The following is a 19,487-nucleotide window of genomic DNA, read 5'->3' as shown; positions in this document are numbered from 1 at the left end:
TGCAAGAAAATCCGCGCGAGAATATATTGTCATGTGCCTCGGTTATCTGTAAACGTTGCTGCAGTTCCTATGTAGAGTTTTCCCCTTCGATATAATACATATACATATATTAACTGATAAGTTACGGATAGGTTATAAAATTTGATGTTTGAGTTAAGAGAAATTAAAAAGAAAGTAAAAGATGGTCTTGTTTTTTACTGGTTAATGATCACGATTATTCTAATAAATAAAATCATATCTAAATGCGAGTCGGACCCAAGAGCTTGTCATCAGATTTATATCAATTTAAGTACTTTTGCTTCTCCTTTGAAGTATCATGGCAACGTTCCACTTTATATCGAACGTAAATTAGACAGTCTAGTAATACTGTTTTGTATTTCAATTTACGAGTCGATTACCACAGAATATCAGCAAAACTTTCTTTCGTTCCGCCAATAATCCATTACGCGAATGTCTATTTTGTTCTCGAGAATTATTAAATCCATACTTAAAGAAAAAATGCAAACAGCCAAAGGGTTCAAGCGAAGGCCTTCGCGAACGATGTTCTTGACCGGCTTTAATTTCAACTTCAGTTGCAAACGTCAGCCCGCGGCAAGAATGCATTCGAATAAAATGTAAATCGCGGAAGTGTGCGCTATTGTTTGCGCACGACTTATTCGAGCACGGTCCTATAGTTTCACTGTATTAAAGCGTTATCGGCGAGAATGATAAACGTGACGAAAGATATGATAGATAGATAAGTCTTTTCTATTGTAACTGCATAGCGTAATTCTGTCTAAGAATGGAAGGGGAATATGTTATATACAAAGAAGTAAATGCAATCTTAATATAATAATGAGATAACAACTAAGAAAAGAAGATAATTTCATATATAAGTCACATAGAAGTTTTTGAACCATCATATATAGAGAAAAGATATGGTTTACGTTTATATCGTAGTGGAACGAGTTTACGAGGCTGTCTCTGTAAAATGGTACGATCGTCATTTATCTTATTAATCTTTATCTCCTCAATTCTTATCTTTCTAGTAGTCGATCGACAATGGTAAAGCTCTCGTTTCGAAACGTTCATGAGAAATCTACTTGAATTAGTTTACGCGGTGAGATAAGTCACTGGATGGCCGTCAATAGGAGACGGAGCCGCGGAGGGGGGAAGGAAATCACCGCTACCGCGCCGATTTCTCGTTTATCAATCGATATCGATTTTACGAAGTAACACTTCTTACCGCGGTACACGTCGATCATTTTCCCGCGGAATCGTTGCTTCTAATGTCGCGCGTAGGTTCGATTAATCGGCATATCGCACGATCGGTCATTCACAATGCAATCCGTATTGAATTACACGCACAGCACGTATTTAATCATCGTGACGTTAGTTTCGCAATTAGTAGATAAATTATCGGGACTTCTTGGAACGTATTTATTAATGCCATCAGTGGCGTGATAATGTCATATATCGCGCAATTTCGAAATCTCATCACAGTAGAAAACAATCCCATTATCGATATTTAATTAAGATATATTTCAACAAACGTTTAATTGGAATTTGATTACATAGAAATATTTGTAGATCATTTCTGAGAGATGGTAACATTTTTTATAACGTTATACCGTTAGCAGAAGGTTAATTTTATAGAAAGAAGAGATTAATTCCGGACTTTTTTCAACATCGTCAAGACTTTCGCTTGTCGTCAGAATGTTTCGTAATTATAGCACGACATAAATATTTCATAAATACCGGCTTAAAATATAACACGTATACAAGATTTACTTAGGCTGGGGCGAGTTCTGCCCGAGTTCCGTTAATGGCGCTCGTCGATTTCCATATTCGATTGATACGTCGTCGTACCCAGGTTCGCGTATCTCCCCACCGTGTCTACGGTAGCTCGTCTAATGATTCTCGTTTAATCGAGGAGTATTATTAAAATATTAAGATAGATCTTTTTTTGTACTTGAACGTATCGTAGCCAGAGCAGCGGAGCATCGAGAGACTTGCCTGTCTGCCTGCTCGCCTGAAGCTTTTGCATCTACTTTCGATCGTAGAACCGGAAGATCGAGTCGCCTCTCCGGTCCGGTGCTCTCGAGGAAGGGAATAAGGAGTGAGTGTTTCCATAGTCCTCGTAAACGCCAATTACAATAATTACGATAACTGTGGCGCCTAGTCGCGCGCTGTCCGGCGCTACTTTTATCCGCGCTTAACCGACCCTCACTCTCCCTTTATTATTAATCACGTACTTAATTAATATTCCGGATGTTACTTGAGGTAGCGATTAGCCGCGGGGCGTGGTTAGCCCTAGTTAGCATCTTCTCTAATAAATGATATCGTATCTTGAGCGTTATATTCAACTCTTAGTTTTTATCAACTAACGGTGTCAATTCGTTCGAATTCACTCCTTTTAATAAACGCATTCTCCGATCTTCAACAGGCATATTTTCTTACCCTTGCTAATAATGTCCGGGTATCAGCGATGGTTTTATTCGGTAATTTGTTCGATCGTTTAAGTCTTCGACTACTAAGAGACCTCCCGTTTCATGTATTTATTTACGTATGTGTTTACGAGAAGTTTGATTATTGGTGATTAATTAAATAGTAAATAATAATTGATAAATTAATTTATTTGCTCTATTACACAAAAAGCGTACGTTGTTTTGTTTTCAAAATTAGAATATCCGAAGAAATGACTTTCACCACGAGTATAAATCTATTATTATCATCGTGTAATGATGTTATTTTGATAATCAAATTGTTTCCGTTCCCGTTCTATCATAATGGATATCTCTGGCGATGAATACTGCAAATATTGTTTTATTACAAATCGGTCGATCACTCCACGCGAGAGCGCGATGTGGACGTTTCTGCTGTAACGAGAGAAATCGTTACGCAGGATGTGAGGTTTAATAACCGGGTCGGAAGCCGCTTAAGACTTTAACCGTGCGAAACTCGGTCGTCGTTAACGCGGATTAGATATTACTCTGGAGCGTGCACCTGCCATGCCGCGCGAAGAGAGAGCGTATCCGCGTGACCATAAGTGCCAGCTGCAGGTGCGGTAGCCTGTCTTCGCATAATAAATCCAAGAGACAGTACCAAGAGATAGTATACTGACGCGGCTGTACATTGGTCTCTATACTGAACTACAATAAAATTAAAATTAATGAATATTTAGTCAGATAAGTCGAATCAATCTACGAGATTAATATCTTGTTTTACCTATAATCTATTTATATCGACGTATTTATGAAGCTTATAATTAAAGCCTGGAAATATATGTAAAAGGTTATATGTAAAATATAACGGAAATATTCTTTAAGATTTTTTGTCTGATAAGAGTACATTTTAATTTCCAGAAAAGAACAATATTATTATACATTTAATTTATACTATATAAAGCTGACTTTTAAGCGAATAAATTAAGCTAGATTTCACGCGAATACACGTTACCCTGAACTTTCATCTCAAACAAGTTCGTATTACCGAACTTGTTTGATTGGAAAACACCAGCTCGTGCGGAAGCCGTCTAGCCGTTCAGACACTACGTTTATAAATATCTCTTACTATTACTTACTGTTACGTGCGCTATACTGTTCGAGACATTGCTTTTTAATTGAGCAACAAAATCAATGCACTCTGAATAACGGTGATGGAAATATCTCATTGCAAGACGCACTTTCGTTGAACGCGGAATCGACTTGCTCTCGAAAGGCCGCTTTTCCATTTCGAAGTCCCTCGACACGCACGAACTGCTCCAGGTTATTCCGTTTCCTTAAAGCACAGGTATTAGTTGCATCTGTTCGACGTACGCCTTGTGTTACTTGCCTCTTTTCTTACCTTCGACTTTGCGCGCGGAGGGAAGAAGCGAAGCGCCGAGTTCTGCTCGCCCCTCGCCTCTTTCCGCCTTCCCGCCACTCTCATTATCTCATTCCCTCTCATTCGGTCTATACCTTACTCGCGTTCTCCGCTTTTATCTCTCTCACGCGGTCTCACCCAGATCCCGTGGATCACCCAGACACGGTGGTTGAAACCATCCGGCATAACAACGGGCAAACGTAACCTGGTTCTGGGGATAAGATTCTTCTACCTTCCTATTATGGTCGTTATATGCCCCGGGAAACATACACACAGCGCGTTCTCCCGGTATTTTTTCATTGCTTCGTTACCAAGAAACGCGCCGCGCGTACTTAAAATGCGTACAGTCGCCCCCTTCCTTCTGCACTCGGCCGCATGTGCGTCTTTATGCGTCTCTGACCTTCTTTACCCTACTTTAAAGCATCCCCTAGCACATAACAATAAGATTCTAAGAAAAGAAAATTTTTATCTTGTCATGGTTTTAGTCGACGGGTGGATTAGCAGATATTACTTGAACGCAAATTTTTTTACAGCTGTTAACTTAACGTTGAATTTAATTTGATTGTTGTGTGTTTGTATTCGATTTTGTTCAAGAATGCGTTGCAAATTGAATGCGGGAAATAGTTTTTAAAAATTTGAGTTAATTAAGGAAATAAGAGTCTCGTACGATTTTCCTTTGCGGATGTTCCATGCGCAGTCGTAAAGTTTGTCGACTTAGAATTCCGTGAAAAGACAATAGACGCATTAATTCTTTCTCGGTTCGAAGGAGGATAAGGCTACGCACGCGCGTCTTGCCCCCGTTTCATTTTCACGTCGTTCGCCAGGCAATTCTACCCGTTTGACACAGTGCAGCCTTCGTGGGACGACCTTCGCGAATAATACCCACGTTCCGCAGCGAGAGCATAAAAGCACCGGCGAATCGCGTAGCATATGTTCGTACTTTTAGCTACCCGTATGCGTGTGATTACTAAGTGCAACCAGCTATTATTATTCCACGGTGAAATTAATTCGTATGTGCTAGTCGTGTAATGCAGTGTACATACATTTACATTAACGGACCATTACGACTCCTTGAAAAATGTCCAACATATCTTTTTGCGTTTTATACTCGGCACATTTTAAGTGCGTTTTTAATATTATATTTAATATTATATATTATATAGTTTTGGCTCGGGGACGACGTAGACTCACGTTTACAGACGGAGGGTTAAGATATTTTTTTACAAAGTGTTAAAAATTTACATGTTTCAACGCGATCATAGTTTCTATTTCCTGCTACTATTCAGCATTCGATTTTTGGGCGTTCACGCCCGATCTCAGGTGCTAAAAAAAAGATGATCGAAACGGTACATCGTCTACTAATTCGCCGTTTGTGGTTCAGAGAAACGACTGGCTTAATCTAGCTAGCTCTTACGTGATACGATATACGTGGCGCGATCCGGTTTGCCCTCGAAGAGAAAGATGTAACCTTCCACTTCTTAGAAACTAAAGGAACCAATTTGCCGCAAAGGGTGCGGGCAGCGATCCTCTCCTTCTATTATGCTACAAATTAGCCTCAATCGAAGCGAATAGATGCTCCACGGCTACGATTTGTTGATTATGAGCGAATGCCCGGGGGGAAACGTGTAGGTCTTTTCTGCTCGCGAGCAGAAAAGGACACATAGGAGAGGCGAAGGTCCTATTTCAGCCGCAGGGAAGGTCGGTGGGATCCCGATCGGAAATAATCTAATGGATCTTCTTGATCTGTGTGACATGGGGGTGGAGGAGCCTTTAGATCCCGCCCGCGAGCTTCTTGGAAAAGCGACGAACAAAGGACTCCTGCGAATCGCATTTGTCTCGCTTGACGTTTTACGACGAAGATAAACGGCTCGAAAAGTCTCGTATGTCAGAGATGAATGTATTGATAGGTACCAATAGAATGATCCAAGTATAAAACATCGTATTTCTACATGATATTATACGGATATATGTACAAGAGAAAAGATAGAATAGAATGCGTCATGTTGGATATATTTAAACTTACGTTAAGAATGATCAATTTTTATTTATATATATATATATATAATACAGATAAAGTATTATATTTTTTAATGGATAACTTTTTTTAAAGATATTGCAAAATAAAGGTTTCCAATCTTCTTTAAGAAAGAGATTCTATCTATTACGCGATACATAGAATAGTAATGACGACCGAGTTAAAACTTATACGAGGATAAGATTGTAGTTGTAATGTTCCCTTTAAGCACGAGTGACACGGATATTCGTGTTATAGAGATTTAAATGTTTTACGCAGTCCGTTAAGATCTTATATTGTGACGAATGTGACATACTTTCACCCGGTCTGACCGGAAATCTTACGGTCAACCGGTTGATCAGCGACCTATCACGCACGCTTGTATATTCAATGGTACCTTAATCAACGTATTCAGGGTCAATTTAGAACCTGCATCTGTTTTATCCGTATAAAATCATTATATCGGAGAGCCAATTCTCCTTACCACCAGTACTTTTTTTTCGCAACTCGCGTAATCTCGCGTTAATGGTTTTCATAGCCCATGCAAGCCCATAAATCATTGTCGTAGGAAAGTAAGCTAATAATCGGTATTTTTTGCACGTGTGCAATTAACCGCGTTACGAAATATTCTCTTTCACCTCGGCCGATTACCACCGATTCGAATTACTATGGTTTGTGCAACGTAGCTTAGCAAAGTCTACACGGACGGACTGTCATTCTTTCGGCTAGCCTTTGCCAGTTACCGTAGATGAATTGCTCCAGATGAACGGATAACGCCTGCAGTTTGCGTATAACCATGTTGTTCGATTATAACGCAGTTCATGTAGATAATGATTCATATGCGTGCCACGTATAGTTAGCATCGTCGTGATTCTTATTCCGCTTTTTTTTTTAACCAGTTCGGACAGCGGTGTCCTTAAATTCAGCATGTACACGCGTCTTACTTACCGTATCGCTTGCGTAATTAATAGCTCTTTATCGAACGTATGTTTCGACACGTCGGACATGCAACTGGATTATCCATCAACGTAGCAGTAACATGATCTATAAAAACATGTTTCAGTACGGTATTTAAATATCTTCTTTCTGACATGTCGGCATGCACGTGCTATTCGCATGTCGCGTGGTGCCGTGATTTCGACGGAATTTCTTTATTCATTAAATGAAATGAATATCTGTAGCTGACAAGCAGAAGAATGCAAATCTGAAAGTTAATTTTTTTCAAGAGTTAAAGAATTATTTAGCACGAAGTTATTTATCGAAAAGAGTTTGATAAGGGAGCGTAAATAAATGACAAAAGCCTAAATTCCTTAATCAATACAATTTTTTTAATATTATTAACGATATACTTAGTATTCATAATGTTGTTTTTTATTCATCTTTTATTATGGAAACTCGTCAGAAACTCGTCAGTAAATCTGTCATTAAATAATAACGAGGCAATTGCACGGCAGCGCGGATATTTTAATTTTTGCATCTTACTTAAGCACCTCGTGATAATGTTAACAGCTACCTACGGTGATTTTTACTAACGAACTTTTGATTACGCTAATTATTCGCCGCGTGTTAGATGTCTCGGATCACGAAGCGCATTCTCTGATCGTTTCTGCGGTCAATAATCAAGATGTTTCGATTGCGAACCGCGCGTCCGACTCGAGTAGAGAAGGGACCCGTGAAGCATCTTGTCTACTGAGTATACATTTATACGCCGCACGTAAATGGATTTAATAACATTGCTGCGAGCAAGATTGACAGCTGTAAACGAGCGCACATTGCAATATTGCGAAGCAGTGCGTTAAGTCGCTCTGCTGAGCGAAACTCTCTCTCTCTCTCTCTTCGAGCATCGTGAACATTATTCACCCTCTTCCACGCAACCACGCCTTTTTCATTATCATAATTTTCTGTGTTAAGTCCGTGTACCTTTTGGTGTAAACAAGTAGAGACAAACAAATATGATTTGTTATTTCAACGATAAAAAATAAGCGTGATCTCGAACTATGTTCTATTAGACTATGCGCTAGAAATCGGACACATTTTTAAAAGTTTCCTGTTTTATGCTGCTACACAGATATCTATGAGTAATTTCTTCTTTTATAGAAAAATTTACAGTGATTTTTATATTGACTAGTTCCTTCTCTGCTCTTCAGATACGGATTTTTTACTTGTGTCGTGTCCATTATCCATCCTGTTCGACGTGTTTGTATCGAGAAATAGTACGCAGTAAAGAAAATCTGATTAGATTCTTGTCTCGTCTTCTTCATGAGAGGGGGGGAGGGATGCTGGGCTCCTCCCGTGATAAAAAAGACATTCGTGCATCTGTAGAGATCGCGACGTTATCGCGTCGTTACGCGCTCGAGCGTACCCGGCGAAATGACTTCCAATGAAATGGCAAAAATGCCTCGTTTATTTTCCGCTTCCGATATGTCGGCTGCAACCTGGCTTCTCTTCTCGGCGACACGCGGCAGATTCAGCGTGACTCAGCGCGACGATCGTGGAATATCGTCGATCGGTCAGGTTTGTAGCGAGGAACGCTCTACTTGCCGAGAAGTGTTAACCGCATTCTGCGATCGAGCGAGCATTCGCGTGATCCGACGCCTACAATTGTCACTTGTTTTTTCATTGTTCGAACGATATCCTGAAACGTGTCCGCGAACGATGAAGAATATCCGCGCTTGGTCGTGACTTGTAGAGCGTGCGATTGATTCTTGAATTAATCTAGTGCAATGGATGTGCAAAGCACATTTCTCTTCGCAAGTATTTGTACCTAACTCTTCTGCTCAAGAATATCAAGAAAGTAACATAACGTTATCTCAAAACAGAGCTTTCTTTAAGAAAATCTAAGATTTTAATTTTCGACTAAAAACGGAGCATATGTCGTTCCGTTCGCCTGACGAAAGTTCGAAACATTAGTGCATTGCCGCGTTCAATGCGGGTAGACGCACCGCGGCTCGCTTCGTCCATGCGAAATCGCCCCGACTCCGTTCTCCACGCCGACAAAAGTGAGTTTGCCTCCCACGCAATATTAAGTTTAATACCCTCCTCTGCAGGCCATTAGTGTCGATCGTTAGGCAGGTCTGTCTTACGTGCGGAACAGAAACGATCGTGCGCGCGATCCGCCGCAAATGGTCCGGGTATCTCGTGCGCGCTTCTCCGGGCTCCTTCGACTGTGAGTAACTATATCGACTTTTACTGTGCACGCGCGCACGCATGGATGCATTCACGCCGGGCGTTTTGCTGCACGCAGCGCGGTCGCGCTCTCGCAATTTATGTAGGACTTCGAAATTGTCCGTGGAGAATGGGTCTTATATGCATAATCATCGGTATTACTTAAGGTACAAAGAAAACGGAGGAGTTCACGATCAAACTTCAAACTCGTGCAATCTCACTCTCATGCTTTGTCTCCGTGCAATCTCCGGAAATATCTCGGATATTTCATACTCTACGTACTCGTTTCACATTGAGTGATATCGTGTACGTATAGTTATTTAATTTTACTTTTAACACACAAACGAATCTCGCCTAATCCTATCGAAATTGAACTATTCGTACGGATTAAAATGGATATGATTTCGGCAAGCGGTTGATCTTTCCAGTGCTATCCGAAAGATGATAGGTTGTGCATCGATTGACGAGTTCCCGTCAGAACATAGAGATCGCGTCCGTGAGTCTACATAATTGAAATCCGGATTCAATCCCCGGTTATTCGAGAATCAGGAGAGAGATAAAGCGATAACCGCGATACGCCGACAGACGTGCGTGCCTAGGACGTGGAAGAGGCACGTAGAAGAGAAAAGGAGAAAAGGGGCCAGAGATATACCGACGCTATTTCTTTCCTCTTCTCTCCCTTCGCTTCTTTCATAGCACATGAATGAACACCGAGCGGAAGTAGGTTACTATTACGTCATGCACGGTACGTTACGGAGCAGCCGGATAGTTTCGCGCCCATATTCGCCCAGATCTTGGCGATAGACTGCCGCGGAGAAAGTAATTAGAGAGGCTGGGAGGGAGCATAGGCGTAGTTTCCGCTCTGCTAAATTCAAGGTTACCTATTGTCGGTCTGGCCTACCGTGGCCGTGAATCCTCGCCTCTTCTTCCTCGCACTAGTCTTAGAATGTAGTCAATGCATTATTGATCCACATATACGCTACATCAACGTCATCAAGTAATGTTCCAGTGATAGTTTTAGTAAAAGTTCGAGATTGGGTATCTCCATTTTTCAGGATTTGTAAAATCTCATTAAAGAGGTTAAAAGTAAGTAATTGGATCTTAAATTAAAGTAAAATTAATTGAAAATGTAACGTATAATAATAATGTTATTTTCTATTTTCGTAACTTGAAGCTTAAGTCATAAAGTAATATGCCAAAAATAATATGCCAAAAGCATTTAGACGAGAAATCAATATGAAGTTAGTGAAAAGGCGGAAGCGAAGTTAGATATACCATCCGTTCGTGCAATCGATTTTATTGCTGGACTCTTTTTCTGCATGATCGTTATTAAAGACGCTGATATAGAGGAAGTTTAGTATTAACTCCTTAGCGGTCTTACTTTACACATTCGATATCCTCATTTTACGTCCAATAATTGTGCAGGTTTATTCGATATCTCGTTGGGTAATATTTACGACGACTATTCGGCCGACGCGATCTATTACTTCTTACAAGCTGTGGTAGACATAGTTGTTCGTAACCACGTGCAAAACGTGCGCGCACGGCGGCCGCAAACGCGCGCGCGTGCAAATTCACGTGCGTCGGACTGTCGGATTAATAATATCTCAATTTCGCGGAAGAGATACGATTAGATCGATCGTTCACCAGGCGCAGTCCGTGTAATATGATCGTGCTGAATCGGCGGGCTACCATTAATTTCGACAGTCAAAGCAGGTCGGGCGCGCAACGCGAGAGACGCCGTGCTTTGTCGTTTCGCGAACGGTCGGAACCTTTCGGAGCACAGACGGCAGGAATTTAACGACCGTGTAGGCGACAGTGAAAGTAGCGTTACTTAATACCTTATATCGCGGCTCGTAAATAACAATAAGGCCGTGTATGTGTTCAACTGGATCGGCCGACTTTTGTCGCCCCGGCGCGGCCTATGGCGACCGATACATTGGCCAACGTCGGGCGCAATATGACGTACGAAAAAAAAAATCGTTCGGCATCGCTTGCACGGTGACGCGCGCGCAGAAAATACACGCTTTATTTCGCAAGATTTTTACGTACTTGAGAGTCACAAAGATGCAAATTCCAAAATTTACGAGAAGCCTACGGAGTTACAAAGTCATACGGATATGTGCCGTTTCAAGACGGGGTAAAAACATCCAATTTTATTGTAATATCTGGGAATATGTTCCGCTTTCTCTTTTCTTTTGTCTCACGTCTCAATTTTAATGCTTTAATACAACATTATGTAATCTCGATTGCACGAGTGATCTCTTTGTAGGTATTCCTGAATAGGTATTCCTCTCTCAGGGGGGAATGAATCTCCCCGTCTATCTTACACCATTGCATAGCTAGAGGTTTAATATCACTCAAACGTCACGCATTTTTCCGTCCGCTTATTACGCTGTCGGAGGATCATCGTCATTTAATGTAGATCATCGGCAGGCGCGACCTTCGTCTCGAGGTGGCTCTCCGTTCATTAATAAAAAGAACGTGCCGCGCGGCGCACGCATTTCTCCGCGCTGATCTTGGTCTGGCGCCGTGTAAATCGAGGACCCCTTTAGTCGTGCACTTGCCAGGCCCGAGGAGACAGGTTTCAAGGCTGCGACGACCGATCATCGTCTTACCGGGAAGGGTTCTCTCCCTCCTCTCTCTCTCTCTCTTCGTCTCTCTCTTTCCCTCCCTCTTTCTTTTCTTTCCTTCGTTCCTCGCGCACGGATCGCAGAAAAAGTCGCGGAGATGTGTGCTGCGAGAGAATATAACGTAGAGGATATATCGCCGGCTTATCATTTTATTCGTAGAATGTAGAAAAGTGAGCAGGCGATTTCTTGGCCTCGCGTAAGAGATTGCTTCTTACGAGGCGTCTCGCGCGGATACGAGCATCTTCTCCCTTCGCGAAATGTTTCTTTGTATTCTCTCGCGGAGGCGTTTTGTACGCGCCGCTCGCGGTACTCGGTGCTTAAGGGATAAGTCGAATATTCTTGTCTATCCTTCTAACGTTATATCGACGAATTATCATCGATAACTCATCGATATAAATTAGTAAATTGAACGTGTCTCAGTCAACAAAAAATCATTAATGGAAAAATTTTATTTTATAAATTGTTCAGCTTTAATGAATATAAAAATTCTGACACTGCATTTAAAATAATGTTGTTAATACTGGGGGAATTATATGTTGCACAATATGTGCATCGATAAAGTCTCATTTTATTTTAAAAATATATTAGCCAGTTAAATATTATACTTTTACTTTACAAATGATTAAGAATTGAGGACGTATCCTGCGTGAATAATTATTAAATTGCTTGTACTTGAACTCGTTATCAGTTATTTTTAAACCAAGATGTCATTCGAAATAATGTGTCTTCGTCTTATAGACTCATTATTTTCTGCAATGCCGGCTGTATTTATAGCCTTACTCACACACACATTGTCCCTGTGACTTGAAATTTGTAAGGAAAACCGACAATAACGGCGTTTTCTCCCAATGAGTCTGCACGATGCATAATTCTGCAGCGCTGACACACGCGGCTATTTATACTGCAGGTTCAACGAGGAGACGATAGCCGGATAATTACATGGAGTTCAATGGTCGTCTCATTGATATGTGAAATGGACTCTTCTATCTAATTATAGCCATTAATGCCAAGACTCTTTCTTGTGCATTTCTAATGTCGTATGCTTTGAGTTTTTATTGCAGTCACGATATTATACCAAAGATATAAGAAAAGAATGTACTGTGTATTTATAATGCACACTGTAGGAAAAAGTGTGCGATTTCATAGAAAAAAGTCGAGATAATTACCGGAGATATAGTCGAGCCTAAGGCAAAGACATTATTTCTGTAATCTAAATTTTATCAGATAAAAAGTCTACAAATGTTATTTAAATTATTGTTTAGTAATATATTACGACCTAAAGTTATTTATATATACAGAAATCTAGATCTATGTGATGTGGAGATAATTGATATAATAATTGAATGTCTTTTTAATTAGTTACTTTACTAATTACTCAACTCAATTAATCGCACGCACCCAGGATATATTTACATCCAGGATAATACGCTTGTTTCCACATTAATTTGTAATGTAATTAATGCGCAGCTGCCCTCTTCCACTGGGACATCTGTCACGAAAACCGAATGCGAGAGCGAGCGTGCATCGGAAATTCCGCAAATGCATCCGTGCATCGCGCGCGTAAAATGTCAAGGTCGCGATGACATTCTCGCGGTTCGCCTACTATAGCGTGCTCATATTATCCATATGAAACATGTCTGATATGGAAAAGGATCGAGGATTGCGCGACTCAAACGAGTTTCTTAAAATAAATAGAAATATGAAACGTCAGTTAAAGCCAGTTAAAGCAGCAATTATGACGCAGAAATTGAAGCAAGTAGATCAATTAAATTTGTTCTTATCTATTAAAAGAGATATCTATTAAAAGACATATTCAGAGACTAATTATATATTAATAAATACATTTATACGGTTCTTTCATCAATTTGTAAAAGTCAAACGTCTCTCGAAAGTGTTCCGAGGTGTGGGAAATAGATTGCGAGGTAAGGAGAGTGAAAGAGAGAGAGAGAGAGGGAGAGAGAGAGAAAGAGGGGGACAGCTCGTCTCTGAAGCCAATGAACGTATGTAGCTGTCTAATCTGTCTATTTCGCTGCTCCGCGTGTAGGTGTTTTGCCGTGCGCCTTCGACACCTTCGACGATATGTATAACGGCGTGTAAGCCGCCGCTTTACAAGGTTAGGGGAATTCGATCTCCGGCGAGTATAGAGGAACACGACGTGCGTAACGACGTCGGGGAACGTTGCGCCTGGAATTAATCATCGGCACCTTCTCTCGCGGCACCGCGCTCGTTGTCATGTGAATGGCGTGTAGATGTGTTTGCGTACCTACCTACGCGGTGCGCTCCACGTTACACGGGACCGGGCTCGCGTGTAACGCGCACGGTCGAGATGAATAATTTTCGTATTTAATTAATTGCGATTTAATGGACGATAGGGAACGTAACGGGACAGCCGTTACGCGCGTAAGACTTACTGTGCAGGCTATTAAACGTTTGCTCTCTCTCCCGGCACTTTTAAAAGACTATCGCCGAGATTGTAATCGACTTGGAAGGAATCGATTTTTCGAGCGAATAAAGCGACTGCCATGCCGCGTCGACCTCGGCGGGTTTGTGTTTTCACAGCGCACGCTCCTAATTGATTTTAATTGATGGCTAATAATCGAACGGGCGCGTCCTGCAACGTACGTCCGAGTTTGTTAGTATGTATCTGCTTTCAGTTTAATTAATCGCGCATTAAATATTAATTGCAATGTAATGTGCGCGCGTGATTATAGTTACGCTCGATCGCTTAGTGATCGATAATCTCGTTTAAGATTGTTATGTTCTCTGTCACGTAAGACTTCTTTACACATGCATGTTTCATAAATTAAAATTGAATCGGAAAATTCAAGAATCGCACTTGCACAGTAATAACAAAATTTCTGGGGAGACGGTAGTACTTTACAAAAATATCGTTGTATTAAGATCAGTCTTTTTCGTTTATATGTGTAAGCTAACATTATGACTCTTTGATTGATGATCGATAATTGATGATATGGTAATATCCAAATATTCAATTGACAATTATCTCTTTAAATTCTTTTTTTGTTTGTTTAAGAGTCAAAGTTTTTAAAAGAAAAACTGATCATTTTAGACTAGATAACACCGTTCTCGACGATGTCGTTTCATCACACGATGTCAGATCGCTCAGCGTTGCCGTGTATGCGCCTCATATGTAGAGGTGTTTTTGTACTTTACGAGGATGCGCTTTTAACGGGGGAGGGTGTCGAGGACCTCTGGCGAGATCTTTTCATGCGGTTCCGTTCGTGAGGAGCGAGAGAGCCCAGGTTTATCTCGAAGGGGAGAGGAAGCCTGGCTCTCCGCGAACACAATCTCGTGCTGCTCGTGCACACACGCGCGCGCGCGGATAACACGCTTTACAACTCCCTTTCACCCTCCTTCTCCTCCTCCTCCTTCTCCTCTGTCTCTCGCTATCCCTTTCTTTCGCACTCGTGGCCGTCGTCTCGTGACGTCCTTTTCCGTTTCTCCTGTCCTCCTTGCCTTGCCCCGCGTTCTCGTTCCGTCTTCCTTCGGTGCTCGAAGCCAAGAGCTGGTCCTGCTATAACCCGGAGTCGGCTGACGGTCGCCCCATGTATGGCAGCTTGCTTTATGCTGCCTGCATCGCATTGCAATGCACACCGCGCAAGCGAGCGCGGCTTAGCCCGTTCCTGCATTTCGGTCGAAACGCGCACGCGATATCCACCGCGTTTGGCCTCTCAGTCGCTCTTAATGCGCGGGCTATGGGCGTGTAACGCAGTGGCAGAGCCAGTTGCATCGCGAATATCGCGATCCCCATCGATCGTCAAATATTCGATGTCCAACTAGCAGTGAATTAGAAAGATCGATCGGAGGAAAGAGCAGAAATCGAAACTCGTTGAAAACGGTATAAATTTTGATGCCTTCGAATTTTCGATGTTGCAACCGCGTGAATATCTTTAAACGTTGCGTTCGTAACAATGCACAATGGATGGTCAAAAATTCCGGGATACTTTCGAAACACTTACGTAATATATAGGAAATAAAAATACTTATTTACAATCTGCCAGATCTGTCTGGCGGTCCAGTTTCGTTTTGGCTCGCTGTTCGTATTTAAGAAACAACCTCAAGCTTGGCAAAATATCTTCCGACATCTTTTTGTATAATTTATTTTTAATATTATATTAAATGGAGAGGTTATATATATAATTATATATAATTGTATAAAATGTAAATTATGTATGCACAGTTTATTATAAAATACAAGAGACGTATACAGTAAAGTTTATATTTTATGAACAACAATGTGGCAGCGCCTTTTTAAGCTCTCTCGAATAAAGTGAACGGTAGAAAGGTCCAACTTTTTGCGATGCTCCAGCACATGCGGCCACGGATGGTCGAACTTTTCGCGCACGTTCCTCGGTGCATGCCCGGTGGAGGAAGGGAGGGAGGGTAGGCGAGAAACGGGCGCCCCGACCGCGACGGCGACTTCGAAACGCGCGTAATGGCATTCCTCGTTCTCAGCTGCGTTCGCACCCTGACCTTACTCGTCCATATTCGGGCCTGGTCGTGATTGCCTCCTGCCTTTTTGCCACGACGACCACATCCGTGCATCTGTATGCGTTCGAGCGTACGCCACCGCGCGCCATTCTTTGCACGGCTACGCGCGTCGTACGGATGGGATAGGTGCGTATTTGACGCGAGCCTCCTCATGCGATAACGACGGCAATATTGCATGCATGTATCTGGGGAATGTATCTGCGAATTATTTTACAGCTTGTAGCATTACTTCCTACATGCTTCGCCTTATTGAAGATTTAGGTCGCGTAAATGTTTGAATGTTAATGATTAAATTAAAAAATCTCAGAAATCTTTTATGTGAGGATAGCACAGATATACCGGTTATAATAAAATGCAGTTCAAAATATTTCGTAACTTTATTATTTCAATTTATTAACAATTAATTTTATAATTTTTATATTTCAGTTAATATAGGAGAAAACATTCGGTATAACTAACTCTGACCAAAAAATAATTGTTTTCAGGGCATAATATGCATTAGTGTTAGAAATAAATATCTTTTCAAATAATGGATAAAAATAATGAAAAATATATTAATACAACACACGGATCCTTCATCAAAGATTTAAAAAGTTCAGTATCAGATCAAGTTTCCAACAAGAACTACAAACAAGTGAGCTAACAGCAGGAGGTGAAAAATTTGATGTGGCATATTATAAAATAGAAAAATGAAGCGTACGTGATTTCGTAATATGATCGTGGCTCGAACTTTTGTAAAAAAAATGTGGCCGGAACCAGTTTATCCTTATACCAGCGATATCCCTTTGTCACCGAAGGTCGCCTACTTTGTTTCGTCGTCGGACGATAACTTTTCCGACTACAGTGCACCGCGTATTTACGGTAAAAACTAGTTTCGCCGGTCGCCTATTTCAGTCTTCGTTCGCAGCGCAACGTGGAAGCATCACGCCAGGAGTCGATTTATGTACGTCTCGTAATTGACGGTATTGACGGTGCGATTTCGACAAGCACGTTTCAACGGAGACGCGGAAGGTATTGATAATTTCTATTTTGATGTTGTAATCGAAAATTTTATAGATACCGAAGTCCAGAATATAAACAAAAAGCTCTAAATACATGTACTTATTTTAGATAATACGTCTATTTATCCCGCTTTATTCCATATAGCGGGATGTAATAAAGCGATTACAAAAAATTTCCTTGAAAAATTGAAAGAGTCGGAAAGTTTTCTTTCGTTTCTCGTACCATTGTCATACAGTGAAAACTCTTTGAAGATACTCAGCTTGAAATATGTATTCCGAGTCTTATAAGAGTCCATATAGAATACTCGCTGATAAGAAAAAGGAAGCGACAAATGGATTAGTTTAACTGTGAACGTGTTTACGATCATTTAATTGGCTGAAACGCATTAAAATTAGTATATAATTAACACAGAGTTTATGCAGATTTTATTATAATCGGATGCTTGTAATAATAACAATTTACAAACAGTAGCGTGTATGCGTCTAGCGTTAAAATTAATTAAGCCCGTACCCAAGCGAGATTGATCGCTACTGATGCTTATCCATCTGGTAAACGTACTGCGCGAAAAAAACGAGCAAATCCCGGCTTACTTAGCGAGAAGGTACTTTAGCGATTTTGTAAGCTTAATTGATAGAAATGCGGCAAATGCGTCTGGTTTATGCAGATTTTATTGCGGCGAAGAGTAATCCGATCAACGCGCTACTGTGATTACGCGTGATGCATGGCGGGAATGTTAAAATTAATTAAGCTCGTTATATGCGATCGATTGCCTTGTCTTTTTTCGGGATCCATGCTTCTTGCCGAAAGTAGCGACCATTAAATTATGTCGAAACACGGTCGCCGCGCAATTAATTAACCGAAAAACATTCCGACGTGGACTTTATGCAGATTTTATCAGTAGCAATAATTCGATTGATACACGCGAGCGCCCTTGTATCTGCCAGATCCCTAAGTCTGTTGCAAATATTTTTCTCTATACATTCGGCAACGTCATCTTCCCTCGCGATGCTCGGAGAGAACAATGCGAGGTAACGCGTAACGCGCAAAAGGGAGAAACTTACCGCGTTAACTGCGAGCGAAGTAAAATTACGCAAACACGATCCGATCAGCCGTATCGTACAAGCGCAACCTTGACGCTTCGTTACGGTACTTTTCTTCGCAGAGAGCGCATTTACAAGCGCAAGCGCTCTCCTCTCTCTCTCTCTCTGTCTCTGTCTCCGTCTTTCTCTGTGATGAACAGCGGCGTTTTAATTGCAAAAATAAAGCTTTCTTCATCGCTGTATCATCCATATCTCAACGAATACAAATTACACGCTTAAGCGAGTTACTGTTACACGGGCAATAGCGCACCGTGCTGGGAGAACGAGATATAGTTGGAGGAGGAACGAGCGATATCAAGACGAGGAGGGAAGGGGACGAATCGTGAAAGAAAGAAGGATGCGTATATCCTTGAAGGTCGCCTCATCGTTGGCGTCATCGGGAATTGCATTCTACCGCGAATAAAATTACGAGACGGTGTACGCGAGCGGCCGACTGCGTGGCATTGAACGTGATGATACTCGTTTTCCCGTACTGACAATTATTTATAAACTTCATGTCTTCGTATAACGCGCGCGCGAGTCTATTAATTCGTTCGTCGATAGTAATTAGATTGTCCCGTGAAAAAGCGCAGCGAACTCCGCTTGTTAATTCCCACCGCACGAATTGAATGTCGTGGGTGTGACGTGAAAACGTAAAACGCGAGTAAAATGAATCAGTGATTAAAGCGTCTGCAGTTAAAAGGAAACGTAATTGGTCTCGGACACTGTATTACCGCGAGCCTGTTCTCTTTTTGGCTCTGTACGAGAGAGAGTTAATCTCGTCGCAAATTACCTAGATGTAACCGTTGGCTTCTAAATCCGTGAGAGAAAGAAAGATAGAGCTCGACTTGTTCGTTAATCTTTGCTCCGGACGAGATCAGCGAACCGCGGAATTTTCTGCACCGCTCGCAAGTGGGTGGAGGAAAGAGCGAAAAGCAGCAAAAGGGATCGGACCCCTTTTTCTTACTTAGATAATTTGACGCGCAATCGTTAAACCCGATCAGGCATGTAACGCCGATGTAATTGCGCCGGAGGGGAGGGGGGGGCCGCGTGCGCCATTTTTTGTTGTGTGAGATCATCTTCTTTTCTCCCTTCGCCTTGGCTCGTACTTGGGTTTCCTTTTTCTTCGTTCTCATCGCGAGGAATCCGTTGTTTGCGCCTGCCACAATGTCGAACCGGCGATTAATAATGATTAGTATTTTTAGACATTGCAGTCGAAGGTAAGACGTTGCATTCATC

General features: G+C 41.5%; 1 protein-coding gene across 3 annotated transcripts in view; it reads left to right on the top strand.

Moving 5' to 3' along the window:
* Nucleotides 1-19,487, top strand: part of Sano (CABIT domain-containing protein serrano) — a 127,168-nt gene that overhangs the window by 4,170 nt on the left and 103,511 nt on the right. Inside the window, exon 1 of one of the 3 annotated variants that reach the window (XM_071703969.1) lies at nucleotides 17,095-17,178. The exons of the other annotated variants lie outside the window; for them this stretch is intronic. The gene's annotated coding sequence lies outside the window, so the exon portion shown is untranslated. Of the gene's footprint in view, nucleotides 1-17,094; nucleotides 17,179-19,487 lie in introns of those variants that run through there. 3 annotated transcript variants of the gene reach the window in all.

This window comes from Temnothorax nylanderi, unplaced genomic scaffold, assembly GCF_030848795.1.
Source record: "Temnothorax nylanderi isolate EJ_2023f unplaced genomic scaffold, tnyl_v1.0 TNYL_tig0038_pilon, whole genome shotgun sequence".
NCBI lineage: Eukaryota > Metazoa > Arthropoda > Insecta > Hymenoptera > Formicidae > Temnothorax > Temnothorax nylanderi.
The sequence above is the reverse complement of the archived record's forward strand: the minus strand, read 5'-3'. Positions and strand labels throughout refer to the sequence as shown.